Source organism: Apis laboriosa, unplaced genomic scaffold, assembly GCF_014066325.1.
Source record: "Apis laboriosa isolate Shangri-la unplaced genomic scaffold, ASM1406632v1 scaffold34_cov151, whole genome shotgun sequence".
Taxonomy (NCBI): Eukaryota; Metazoa; Arthropoda; class Insecta; order Hymenoptera; family Apidae; genus Apis; species Apis laboriosa.
In genome coordinates this window covers 8,103,534-8,118,700 of record NW_025222928.1, presented here as the reverse complement: position 1 = coordinate 8,118,700, position 15,167 = coordinate 8,103,534, and the positions used below count along the sequence as shown (strand labels likewise).

Here is a 15,167-nt window from a genome sequence, read left to right as displayed (position 1 = left end):
TTGCATCATGTACATTTACTATAATTAACGCATATTTCAAAAGAATACAACTTACCACTATTAAAATGAAATTTCCTAAATTTCAGAAATATTTTCCGTTCCTCAAACTGTTCGTATTACCGTTGAAAAATATATTATTTATACACATATTTTGAAACACGATATCTCTTCGAAACGATTACCGTACATAATATACTTCTCAAATTACGAGGTCATTTTCCATCTCGCTCTCGATGGCCGAGAATAAAGGATAGAAAATCGAAAACGGGCAGTACGTTTATCGAGAGAGAGAGAGAGAGAGAGAGAGAAGTCTAATCGAAGTGATGCTCGTAGGAAACGTGGTCGGCATACCCGTATCCTTGTGTTGACGAGTCGCTCCGCCTACGGGCATCGTTCGTGCCCGAGTATTTCGACTCGATAACCGACCCACACCACCCCTCCCGACGTCTCTCTCCAACCATCATTCCCACCGTAAGCCGACGACGCTTTGTTTTTGTTTATCCAGCATCGATATCGAGGGGTTCCGGTGTCGACTTTTGTATTGAAAACCAACTCTCGCAGCTCTGCCTTCTAGGCAGACGACGAGGCCCCCTCTCCTTCATCCTCGTTTCCCTCCGTATTATATCTTTGCTCGCGCCATCGTCACACAGGCCGTGTTCCGCGTAGCATAAAGGAAAAAAATTTAAAGGATGATTACAAAGAGGAAAACGAATACGAGCATGTAAAAAATGTCTTTTTTCTTTTCTAATTAATCAATTTAATTTTGTTTGTACAGGATAAAGCGAGAAGCGAATTTTTATCATATTTCGTCCTCGAAAGAGCGAGTGAAATTTTTTACTTTCATCAATCCTTTTAAATATCCATCGATCGAACAACCGTTGCACGTTCGTTACATTCTCTATCGCTTACTATAACTCTTTCTCGGTTGCACTCGGATAGCTTCGCCTCCTTCTATTCTCGTTCCAAGTATCTGAGACCAGACCGTCTCTATCTCCAACCAGCGAATTTAATACCCGGTTGCAACGAGACCTTAATACAACCGGCGAACGCTTACTCCGTAATATATGCAAAGATGAAGACGCTACGGTTTGTATGCATATGCCTGACGGGATTAACTGTTGCCTTCGTGTTAATGATACGAGGAGGGAGAGGGAAGGGGGCAAAGGAAGAGTATCGATGTTAAAGGAGAGGATGAACGGAAAGCAAATTTGGAAATTATAGATGGGAGATAAACTCGATCCTTTTAAACTCGATTAAACTCGATGCTATCTATTTTCGATCGAATGACACATTTATCTAAAAAAAAAATCACAAATAGTAGTAGTTTCTAGAATATTTTTGATTTCCATTTCTATGCACTCAAATACTAAGCGGAAAAAAATTTTTTATTGACGTTAAAATAGCTGTGTTTAAAATGAATAATTAATTTCTACACGAGGATGGAATATGTTTCTTACATTTCATTTGTAAAGAAAATATAAAATAAAAGGAATTTGCGCGGTCTAAAAAAAAGGAAAAAGACACGATATATTACGTTATTTATAATCGTAATTTAAGAAATAAGATAATTTTACGGTATTCCTTTATCTTAAATCTTTCGATACACTAGGTTAACTTTTAAAAGTGTCGTGACGAATTATCTCGTCACGCATAATAAAGTCGTTTTATTTACACGGAGGAAATATTTCGTCACGTCTCGAGAGGTTAATCGTGCATTAAATTTCATCGAACCGTGCCATTTGACGACAAAAAGGAAAAACGGGAAAAGGAAAAGGAAAAAAGAGGTAATTCAAACTTTGTAAAAAAATTTGTCAACCACCTTGAACGTTGTCGTTTTCCATAACGGATTATTAACAAGATATTAAGGACGCTTCTTAACGACCTTCTTAATCCCGTCTACCGTCTGCTCGACAGGATGTCTTGACATCGTCTTGCATCTCGAGTTTGATCGTTCGCTCGATGGAATTTAAGGTGTGCGCACGAAAAATATGCAAATGAGGTGATCATTTTATTCGAAGCAAACGCCGTTTCTGACCACTTTGCAAATCCGTGGAGCGAACTTCCTTTTGCTCGTTACGAAAGTTGATGCAATTGTGAATTACAATCTGTGTTCTTGCTCGATTTTTCATCGATATTAGTGTAAAATTTTTTAAAAATTTCATAACGAGTGGAAATATTTTTATTTTAGAATTAGAAAAAAAAAGAACATCTTTGTCCTTTCAACTATTTTCGACAGAGATGAAAGAAGATGGAAAATATTTATCTTTAATTTATTATCGACACAATCGAATCGAAAAAATAAAAAAAAAAGAAAAAAATTATTGGACATTATTGATTAAAGGAAAAAAATATGCAAGGTATACGATCAAGAGGCATCGATAGAAATGCCCGTACGAAGGTAATCCGCGTGCGTGGGGGGAAGAGGGGAGGAGGAGGGGAGGGATTGGGAGAGGGAGAGGGAAAAGCAACAAGAGGCGAGAAAACAAGAACGCTTTTGATCCTGTTCCATATGCATACGAGCATTTTGTGTATGCAAATCTTCGGCACCGACAATATTGTTTTCGCGATCGACACTCCCTACAAAGCGACTATGTCGCGCACCGACGCGCCCGCCAGAATTTTCCCACAAAATCTTCAATTAACTAGGATTGTTAAGCGCGCGATATTTAAAGTAGGCGAAATTATTTTACGAAATCGTAAGTGTTTAATCGTATCGTGGAGAGGAATGATATAGCTATAATATTTCAATATTCCTTCGCAAATTATTATTTATTTAGGATTAAAAAAAAAGGAAGATTAACTTAACACTCTTCGCCTTACAATTTAATCGAGAGACGTTGGATCGAGGAGGAATTTTCCAAAACTTTATCAATTTATAATTTATTTATAATTTATTTATAATTTCAAAACTTTGTCAAAAAATTGTAAAGGGAAAATAGAACTCAGAATTGTCTGATATTTCTCGATAAAGCGCTAGAAAATCTGCGATATCTCGTCTCGTTGCTTAAGACAAATTTCTAACATTTTTTTCATTTCAAATCGAATTTCTTCAATTCCACGAAACTCGTTTATATCGAACAGCAACGAACAGTTTGCAAACTGCGCGACCATTTTCTACCAATCTCCACAGTCGAAACGTTCACACGTCCCGTGAACGAACTTCGTCATATTAATCAAGGAGCGCGTTTCATTCGACTGTCGTGTCCACGGCAAACGAGGGACGAAGCGTGGCAACGTAACCGCACGAGCAAACTCGTCTTCACCGGTGCAACCGGTGGCCAACCACGACAAACACGCGCCGCTTATATCCTCCATTGTCGCAAAGCGTACGGAATTCGCGATTCTTCCCGCGAAACGTTATGTACCCGCCACCGGTTTGACCAGTTTTCTTCTCCACCATGAATCACCACCGCATCGCCGATTTAACCGATTGTATTATTTCATTCATTTGTTATTTCAGCCTCGTGACAATTGATTCCTGCGCGGATAACGGAAAGTCTTTATTTGAAATTAAGTTGTATATGATTAAATATGTCGACTCGATTCTAATTTCAATGATTTTTAAACAGCGATGCGATTTTTAATAAATATAGAGTGATATGAAATATCTATATCTAGGTATCCCTAGATATCACCATCGCATCGCCAATTTAACCGATTGTTTTATTTCATTCCTTTGTTATTTCGTAACAATTGATTTCCTCACGATAATAATAAAAAATTTTTATTTCAAGTTAAGTTATATATATATATATGATTAAATATCTCGACAAGATCCTTAATTTCAATGATTTTTAAACAGTGATGCGATTCTTAATAAATATAGAGTGATATGGAACATCTAGGTATCCCTAGATATCACCACCGCATCGCTGATTATATTATTTCATTTATTTGTTATTTCAGTTTCATAACAATTGATAAGTTGTACATGATAACATATCTCGATAGAATTCCTAATTTCAATGATTTTTAAACAATAATGCGATTCTTAATAAATATAGAGTGATAGTGGAATATCTAGGTATCCCTAGATATGTCTATCGAGACAAGAATTAAACAAGAATTTTCGAAAGTTTTCGAATTGCTACTAAACAAAATTCTACGTGATACGCAAATTTCAATTGGGATAAATCTGCTTTCCTCTTGCTAGGAAGTCCTCAAAGGTTCCTTGTATGCGTCATTCCTTATTTCATCAAGTGACCAGATCTCTGGGGAGAGTCGGACGGAAAACAAGAAAATATCGAGCAGTAGGTGGCGAACGGCGACAAACTTGTTCTTCCTGTTCGAAGGAAGAAAAATTTCCATTCCTTTTTTCAAGTAGAAAATTTCCCCGGACACTGGCTGCCACCCGTAAGAAAATGAACCGAGTCGAGCCAATTGTCGTCCGTCTTCAGCCGAGCCAACTTCTTCGAAAACCCTGTGTGAAAACTTTCCAATTCAATATGGCCGTTCGACTTTTCTCCATCGAATGGCCGCTCGATCGTGACGAGTGTACATATATACTCCCTCCGCCTTCTTTGAAAAAAAAAAAAAATCCCTAATTTCTCGACGAATAATAAAGACGAGAGAGATCGAAATAGAGGCGGAACTCGAAAACTTTCCGAGTTTTCGGATCGCAGAATTCTAAAGGGATGAAAGGAGCGGTGAAGATTTAGAGAAAAGAGAAATGTGATGAAATCGTGACGTGTTTAATTTAAACTTGCATCTCCCGATTTTTCTGAAATTGTCCGATCGATTGATTTAAATTTCGAATAAAAATTTCTTTTTCCCTAATTTCCTTTGATCCTGAAATTTAATGCTCCTAATGGGAATTTATTCTCAACGATGATATAAATATGGAATAAATATATCGATGTAAGAAAACGCGAATCGAATATTGAAAAACACACAGACAGGATACATGCATAGTGATTAATGAAATCCTCGACATTCCTCCATAGAATTTATCGCGTTTCCCTCTGCGATCCAACTATCTCGTTTATTAATATCAAGCCTGTTAATTATAACAAACAACGCCCCATCGTAAATAACTTTTTAATCACACATATATCCTGTCGAGAATCTTGTCAACGAACGAACAGCCTCGCGTAAATTTTAATCTCCAGTCAAATAAAATAATTCTATCTTTCCCCCCCTCCCCCCCAGAAAATTCATCAAAGTCTCAGAACGTAGAGTCTCGATGAACGAACAAAGATGAAGGAGAAAAAATTCTCGAATATTAGTGTCTTCAATCTAATCTTTTTATTTAATTCCTATCTTCAATTTTAACTTTAGAATTTTCTTCTTTTTTTTTTTTTTTATCATGTCGAATAAATAAAAGGAAAAAAAAATCGTCCAAAAATCGAGAAGGAAACGTAATTTTAATTTAAAAATTTATAGAAACGTAATAAATTATTAACTTTCCGTTATTTATTGTGTCTCGCTTCAATGATGATATTCCGTTTTCTTTTGAAAGTCCTTTTTTTTCTTTTTTTTTTTCGCGTTAATCTACGACTTTATAGATATCCGATAATTCACGTCACTAAGATTCGACGCACAATATAAATCGCTCTTTCGAAACGAAGAAATATCGGTGTCCTCCGCTGTATATAAAACGCCACGACGCCCAGGTAATCGAACGAACTGAAATTTATTTTTAAGTTCGTCCCACTGCGATAATCTGTTGATAGATTATTTAAACCGCCGTGAAAGGCGTTTAAATCACACCTCTCTTCAAAGAATCTTCGATTAAAATAAAACACTAGTGAGCGATGTGGTTGTGTATTACACGAATATATATAAAATATTGTTTTCAAAAATTATATTATAGAGTGGAACTTTGTATTCGCATAATCCATTTACATCTATCCGTTACTTGTCACTTTTCCGTTCAAATAATCGGAATTTATATGTTCGTTATATGATCGTTTATAATTAAGATCTTAAATTATATTTTAAAAAAGTTAAAACAAAAATATCGTGAGATATTTGCGTGAATTAATTTTTTGTTTTGCATCGAATAAAAATAAGTATATAGATTCAAAGTGATAATAACAGATAATAGAAAATATAAAAATTAAAAAAAAATGAAATATTTAACGTATTTGAGTAAATGCGAATTTAAATTATTTCTATTGTTACATTATCTTTTCTTCTTTGATATTATTTTTACGTAATTAATTTTTCCTGTTTCCTGTTAAATTTCATTATGTTTAAATTTGGCATCCATCCTCGTTTAAATAAATGGAACGATGCACGACAATATACGATAAAACTCCACCAAATAAATAATCTAGATTATCGGCTTATGAAACGTGTCTGGTGTGAACTCGCGTCACGAACGAACATTCCGTGAAAAAAAGAAATACGTTTCGTAAAAAAATTCGAGAGGAAGCATCAAGGAGTCACCGCCGCTTAACGAGAACATCGATTCAGGCGGTGAGAAAACTCGGCGAGAGAGAGGATGGTATGGAAATAAAAGCGGCGAAACACCGGCGAGGAAGAACAATCCGGGCCGATCGAATAAAAGGAAAATTGGCTGCTAGGCCAAACGAGGTGAATATTCAACTGGAGGAAAAAAGATCGTTCCGTTCCTGAACGCGTTGATGTGAACTGGTAGAGGTAGACAAGGACAAGAGAATATTAGAATATGGAAGGGAGGGGAGAGAGAGAATTTATCGGGGGTTGGTTTATTAACCATTAAGGAAGAACCTTCTCCTCGAATATTGTCCCAAGCACATTCCAACGCGTCTGACTGTCGATCGAACACATACACAAACACATATATACACACACATACACACAAGTATGTATATAGGTGAAAAGCAACGATCAGTCCGTGTGTAAGCTGCAAGGCTGCATTCGAAGGGTGGAAAATTGAAATTGAGCCGGCGACGACGTTCAGATATAGCTTCGTGTCAGCACGGATTCCTAACCTACCCACCTCCTTTGCGTACCGGTATTCGGTATTACGCTACTTTGCTTCTCTAATAATTTCCTACGTCCTTATATACCTCACAGCTAGATTATTATCTCTCCATTTTAATCGAACTCCGTGCTTCGTGAATCAACTTGGTAATTAGCTTTCAACAGATATAACTGTCTCGTATAATCCTTAAAAATACGAAAACTCGAGTTTTCATCGAATACATCGAGTAATGAATCATACTCGTATTTTTAAGAATCTTCGATGTTCGAATTTATCGAAAGATAATGGGAAGGTGTTTAAAGATTCAGCGTAAGTGAAAAACGTTAAAACAACAATGTCTGGACAACTGTATTCAGAGCGACCGTTGGAAATAAAGATTTCTGGTCTGTTTCTCGATCTTTTACCATCTGTACGTGATCCGTTTACAGTCCTCTTTGGCATCGGTAAGAAAGCAATAGCGGTTTTTACGACTGTTGCATTCCATCGCCGTCTCTTTTTCTTTCTTATTGTATGTGTTATGTATATTACACTTAACTTGCAGTACGTGTGTTGCCATCTGACGAGACCTCGAGATGGCACTTGGAGTGGTCACGTGTGCAAGATATCGTTGGTGTGTCTATTATTAGTATGTGTGCACGTGTAATTCTAACGTTTTTTTGTAATGTTATTTTCGTATAATGAGATAAATGTCACAATTCGTTTCATACATAACACTTTTACTGATCTTCGAACAAATAAAATTTATATATAATACGAAGAAACGTTACGCACAAAAATATAGAGAAAATGGTGAAATTGGATAGATCTTAAATCTTCATTTCAGAAGTTTTGTTTCACGAATTTTGTCGTTTGATTACCTTCGATTCCGTCGGAAGCGAAATACACGTTTCAACGATAATTGCTAGAGATTGCCAGGAATAACTAGGATAAGATAGGAACGGCACGCGTGAGATGCATCGGGCCAGATTTCTAGGAACAAATGGGATAATTCCCAGGTAGGTTATAGGTCGCAGCGTATCTACAGGTGCGCCCTTGTTCATGCTCGTCTTGGGACGTGTGGTACGTACGCGCCTCGAACACAACGTATGATAATTACTCAGATATAATCTTTGAATAATTTCCTCGAAGTATATCCTGTTATTAATTATCGGTTAATCTTTTCTTTCTTAGTAATTTAATTTAGACACGGTCGTTAATAACAGTATATTGATTGTAGCGAAATTTAAAGGTTAATTTTCCGAATCGAAAATTTTAATAAATTATTCCCAAGGAAATATAAATATTTAATTTCGTTTCGTACAAAGTAATAGATCTTGTAACGAGGTATCTTTATTTATTCGATACCAGAAGAGGAATTTAACGAATATAAATATTTTTCTGTACACTCGATTGTGGAAAAAGATGAATGAATATTCGAAGATTAAAAGCCTGTTGGAGAGATACTAGAAATTTAAAAATCTCCACTTTTCGAAATCAATTATTTAATTCTTTCAATATTTATTAACACGACGATCGATAATAATTTCGAGGATTATTATTCACTTTTTTTTTACCAAAAAAAACAAACTTCAAATCACTGTATTGTAATTGTTGAACAGTGTAATAGTATCCGTGCACTACTTATCATTGTGCAAAAGCAGATGAGCCCTAAAAAGGTTGAAACACGGCGTGACAATGCGAGAGGCAGGCAGCCGCATTCAAAGAGGGTTTCAGAACTAATAACACGAGTCGCGAATCCGGTGGACAGAGCACTCTTTGGGGAATTTGCTCGTGCGAGCAGTCGGCAGTTTCCATAATTCACGTGGTCAGGGAAACGGTCGAATCTCCCCGGGCAAATAATACGTTTTCGTTTCTAACGCTGCATACGACGAATATCGAGTCGAAGAAAATTGGAATGAAATTCAACGGTGGCTTCGAGGGGGCCCGTAATTGGATCACGAAGAATTCTCCGGTGTATTGTCTCTTGATCGCTCGTGTTTGGGGGTGTTTATCCTCGTCCGGGTCGTTTCGATCATCGTTCAAAAATTCTTGCAAATTCTTTTTTTTTTTTTTTTTAAATTTTAAACGATTCAAGCGTAAAATAATTTCTATCTTTATTTGTATACAAAAAAGAATAATCAACGTTATAATACGTAAAACTTCACTCGAAATTTTAATTCAACTCTGAATAATCGTTATTGGTAAAATTTGATCGATCCAAGAACAATCTCGCGGAAATCAATAATTGAAATATTTTTGACGAAGTTACCTTTTTTTTTTGGAATTTTTATTCTCTTTTGGTTTTTTTTTTTCTTCCTCATCTCGGATAAATTTCCTCTGCGAAAAGTTCGAGAAGAATTTACGAATTTTTCGGTCGAAGTGGGACGCCAATCCCCGCGAATTTCAAAAACATGCTGCCGTGTTTATTGGCCAAGGGGTCATTTCCCAGCCAAGATCGCCAAGAATAGCTGCACGAAACGTCCGCTTTTATCGGTATTCTACGGTTTATGCGCTCATTGAATCTTCACCTGTACACTTTGCATTCTATTCGGATTCACTGAAACGACGTGCGAGCATTCTTCGAGCTGTTCGAGAACGGCACGACTTTGATCGTGACCGTGCGAATCACGCTTCACTTCATCGTATACACCTTGTTTTCTCAAAAGGAAAAAGAATGATGAAACGAGAAGTATCGTAAAAATTTGCACGTCGTCGATATACGATATATGACTGATAGGGAAAATTTTTATCGTCGAAGTTACGATAAAGTTATTTCGATAATTCATTGTTCAAGACATATGATAATTGAAAATAATAATAATAATTAAAAATGATAATGATAATTAAAAATAATTAGTAGTAGCAAATGATTATACGAAAAATGAACAAATTTTATTCGAGCATTTTAATAAGTAATTACTTAAACTGACTTTATTCAAAATTTTTTACTAAATTTCGAACGATGCTCCTATACTGTCGAGTGTATCTTTTACGATATTTTAACTAGCTTCCAAGGACTGGCCTTGGTGAAGAGATTACGATCAATGATAAGCAAAATTTAATAATTGACGAATGAAGTTCGATAAATTACTTCGATAATTTATCGTTTAAGATATAATGATAATCATTCAAGATATAATGATAATTAAAAATAATTGTGGTAACAAATGGTTATAAAAGCGAATAAATGTTATTCGAGCATTTTAATCACTTGAAATAACTTTATTCGAGATTTTTAACTTTAAATTATTTTTTTAATGGGTTTATGTTCAAGCCTCTGTTTTATAATCATAATCATATTGTGGAAATAAAAATAGGATATGTGCAATTGCATTTTTACAATTACGTATAATAAACACATTTTTGAATCGTCTTATTCCAAAAATTTCGAAACGAACGCAAAAATATTCTCATTTCCATAAATAAATCCTTTCAATCACTGATAAGGAAAATTTAATAGTAGAAATTGCGAAAAAAAGTTACTTCGATAATTTATTGTTCAAGATAAATAATAATAATCGCAAATAATTGTAGCGTCAAATGCGAATAAATCTTATTCCAGCATTTTAACAAGTACTTACTTTATTCGAGATATTTAACTTTAAGTTACTTTTTTCAGTGAGTTTTCAACGCCCAACTGTGACGATTCAGTAACGTGGCGATACTCGATTAAAGTGATTTCGTATTCCCCACGAAATCGTAAAAAGACCGGTGTCACCGTTACGAGACGAGAAGGAAATGAATTGCCTAACGGCCTCGTTGATCCGAGATTCGCGATGGCACGCCAAGATACGCTTCTTCCCACCGACTTCATTCCACGATGAATCGAAAACCGTGGTGTATGTATCTGCCGAATACGATACCCGCTCGTACGACAAAAATCACTTCGTGCATTTCGATCGTCACCTCGATTAACCACAATAGAATACATTTGAATAATTTCGAAATGAACTTTTGCAATACCGTGTCATGTTTCGAAGAACAAGCTATTCTCGAAACAACACCTATCTAAAAAAAAATATCGTATCCATAAATCTTCGCTATTCTATCAGATTACTATTACGTTAATCTCATGATTCGATAGAAAAATTATTCTTTCGAATATAATTATTGCATAATGATATATATTCGAAGAATCGTCCGACCAACGATCATGATAAATCCAAAAGAAAAAAAAAACGATTAAGAAATATTCATTTTCACGAAGAAATATTAAAAAAAAATATTGTTATTTCACGTTGAAAAGATATTCCAATTCTCTCGTATTCTCTCTCCAAAGATCGCGTAAAGATTCTCGCAACGCGATTCCCTCAATTTTCCTAAATAACAACTAAATAATGCACCGAATTATTTAAAAACATTTGTAGACACTCGGCAATCCGCGATTATTACGTTTATCATACGGCTTCCAATTACCAATTTGCACAATCGCCAAGATGTTGCAGCGAGAATTTCGCAGGATTTTGCTCGAGGGAAGGCCGAGTGGATGTGTGTAACCAGTCGAAAAACGACGACGAGACCAGTTTGGAAAGAAGGCAGCGCACGCTCGGTCACGTGATCATGACGCAATCCCCAAGCTGTTGTATCGTTGGTCGGGAGCCCCACGCTGGAAGTAGGTTCGCGGTTAATGAAATTGCCTAAGTAACGGCCGCGTGTTACGTGTCTCCCCGTGCACAACGAAGGGAAATCCCGGGATCTTTACTGTTATGCAAATTGGGAACGACGAGCCGAAACGATTGTCGAAAGCGTCGCAACACGACGGTTTCGGCGATCTCCTAATTTTAATTAAGAGATCCCTCCTACAGATCCCTCGCTCCTTCCCTTAAGCCAGGATTTTATTTTTATTTTTATTTTCGTGACGGATCATCGCGCTGTACCCACTTTGTGCTTCTTTATAGAACATCGTTATTTATATAAGAAGAAGGTTCTTGCCCGAGATAAACTGTATATACACAAAGCGAAATAAAACGAGAAATAAATCTTGCAAGAGAGAGATTCTATTTTATTTCCTTAAACTTTATCGAACCGCCAATTTCTTATTTCGTATCCATTTTTCTCGTTACATCGTTTTTCAAATCGATTTCGATTTCTCCTCGGATGAGATCCAGGAGTCTGTCGTCGCGTTTTTCTAGAAGAGTCTCCCGCCCCCTCTCTTTCCGCTGTGAGGCACGGGGTATCAGTTTACAGACGCCATTAATTTTTATTATTCATCGGCACTTTTTCCCGCCGTTATATCACGTCACCGTTAATAAATTTTCATGAATATCTGGAAATCTGTTGGCGCAACGACGACACGAATTATTAATATATGAAAAATAGTTGGATGTTAAATATTTATCGTTGCGTTTCACCGGGCACATTCATCGGACACTTCCTTTAATTACAAGGGACATTAATTTTAAAATACCGACCAGATAGATCGATTTCGTTTCAATCCCGATAATTTTCCATTCGTTTAACGATCAAAATAATAAATTCCATTCTTCGATCGCGCTTACACCGCGAATATTTTAATTTTTTATTTTTATATTTAACGCTCTTTTCCTATTTCCCTCACGAGAATTCATCTCGTGAAATTTCTCTGAATCCTCCAACCAAAAGAACGAAGAATTATCGAGTTGATCGATAAATTTCAAAAATAAGAAGCATGAATCTTACAACGTCTAAACATATTTTCATCCCTCATTTTCAATTGAGAAACAAAGTTCAATTTATTCAAAGTAGAAAAAAAAAAAAATATTTTTCCCACCAAAAACAAACTTTTCAACTTATTCAAAAACAAAGAAACTCTCTTGTCACTTAAAAAAAAAAAAATATCCTTTACAAAAATCATCCTTTCCACCATAACGGCCCTGATCTATTTCAGCGACCAAGTTCCTTTACGAAAAGAAAAAAAAAAAAAAAAAAAAANAAAAAAAAAAAAAAAAAAAAGGAAGAAGAATCAACTCGTTCGGCGCACCTGTTCCTCGAGAAAACCATCCACCGTCTCGAATCTCGATCGAGTTCTTTCACGCTGGAACGAAGACGTTTTTCGATTTAATGAAAGAGTTCCATCTCGAATCGATCGCCGGTGTCGTCCATGTGCAATCCGCTTCGTCCCAAACAAATACCGGTCCCCTCCCCCCTCCCCCTTCGGACAATATTGATCCCGTAGTTTCTCCTTTCGCGTCTTCTGCCGGTGGTCATCTCTCGAACAATGACCCCGACGAAGAGCTCGATCGGCTAATGAAACGCTTTCAACAGTTTTGTTTCGATCCTACAATCCTCGATGCTAACTCTCTCAAGTCTCGAGACCTGTTCGAGTCTAGGGGAATTTCACGTCGTTTCACGTTTCGGCCTTGTTAACTTAGTGAAGGATTGAACTGAAAATGATCGAGGCGATAATTGTGAAAAATGTATATTTCGTTTGGAAACGAATTTTATTTTTTATTATAAATTAAATTTGAAGCATTTGAGGCTGTAGATTTTTTTTTTTGAAAAGTTGAAAAAAAGAAGTTATTTTCATTTTTTCTTATTTTTTTTTTTTTGTTTTTCGTGTATTTAAATTTTCTTTTTTGTGGATTTCGAAGAAGGAACAATAAAAATTTTCGATAAAAATAATTTATTGTAATTTATTGTCAAACGTTTCGTTCAATTTTTCTTTCTTTTTTTTTTTTTTTCAGAGGAAAATTATATTACTCGTCGATGAAACGAAGCGAAATTACGCGCGATCAAGTCATACGATTATCAATTATACCAATGACAAAAAGCTATGCCGCTATTGGTGGTTGCCAGGTTCGCCAACATCGAAATTCCGGAGGCAAATATTTGACCGGATAAATCGGTGACGCGATTCATCTCATCTGGTTGTTGTGGAATGATCTGATTATCGTCTATAGGTTCAACGTTTGAGTAAGATTTATTATCGATAATGTAAATTGGTTCTCTATTTACTAATTCTCTATAATTATAGAATTATGTTATTTTTATAATATTAAACCGTTACTCCATCATTTTTAAACAATACATTTAGGCAGTTTAGTAATTATGAATAAGCATCGTGATATCCGTATTCACACGAGATCTCACTTCAAGTCATATAGTATGGTTTGGCAAGTCACGTAAGGCTTGCTTTGTACGATTTCCTTCAAGTGTCAGATATGCACGTCTCACGTGTCAGATATACACGTATATCGGAAATAACTTGCGTGCAAATAGTGCGTACTTTGAGCAGAAAACTTTGAATGTGTATGTGTTCAAAGCTTTAACGCTTATAGGAAGTTTCGCTTTCAGAAAGAAAGAGAACCAAACTCTTTTGAGATTAAAAATGAAAGAAGAATGAATGTTTTAAAATAAAAAGAAAGAAAATTTAGAATAGAAACGAAAGATAAGATATACATTCGTTACACGATAAGCTGTATAATAAGATAGATACAGAGTTTTTGAGTTAGCGTAATAACAATGAAAACTTCTATTAAGTAAATCGAGGTATGATATCATCCTCTTGAATAGAATACTGAATGAACCGAACAGAGACTACATTGAAGATAGAGGATCAGTTAAATCCATTTCGATCAATAACCTTTAATATGTGTGCTAAAACTGTCTTATAACTTTATCAAGAAAAAAAGTACATAGATACAGATAAAATGTCTAATAATACAATATTAAATAATAATCTTCAAAATTCACTTAATAATGATCAAATCTTTTAATTGAAAAAGAGATTACTTTTAAAAATATTAAAATTCATATTCTGTATCGGACTATTGCACGATGTTTATGTACAACGATGAACGCATGCGCAATGTCGCATAAAGTACCATATCAAATCATGTTCGTCCATAGTTGCGATCTATCGCGCGTCAGATATCACACCTTTGCGATCGAATAATTTATCGCGATCTGACGTGCAACCAACAATATAAGCAATTTCGCGCGTACAATACACCGCGCCAGGAGCTTGCTACCCCTCCAATAAATATGAACAGAGTAGTAATAAATTACGAAGGACGATTAGAGCGGACCGGCGATAAATTAACGTGAACGCGCCCGCGGTGTATCAGCGTCGCGAACGATTCGCTCGATTGCCCAGAGTAGATTAATCCCTATTTTCTTTCACGACACACTCGATTATTTAGAAATTTTTTCACTAATGATTGTTAGTATTACTGTTATTTATTTGCTGCAATCCTTTATTTGCTGAGATTCTTATTGAATTTCGAAAATTTGATTCGATCGCGAAATGACTTTGAAGCCATCTTGTGACAAATGTGAGAATGATTATAATGAAATACTA

At 35.7% G+C, this 15,167-nt stretch overlaps 1 protein-coding gene across 2 annotated transcripts in view; it reads right to left on the bottom strand.

The window, feature by feature from the left end:
- The window catches only part of LOC122715127 (prolyl 4-hydroxylase subunit alpha-1), a 321,169-nt gene that overhangs the window by 304,470 nt on the left and 1,532 nt on the right, over positions 1-15,167 (bottom strand). The window lies entirely within an intron of this gene.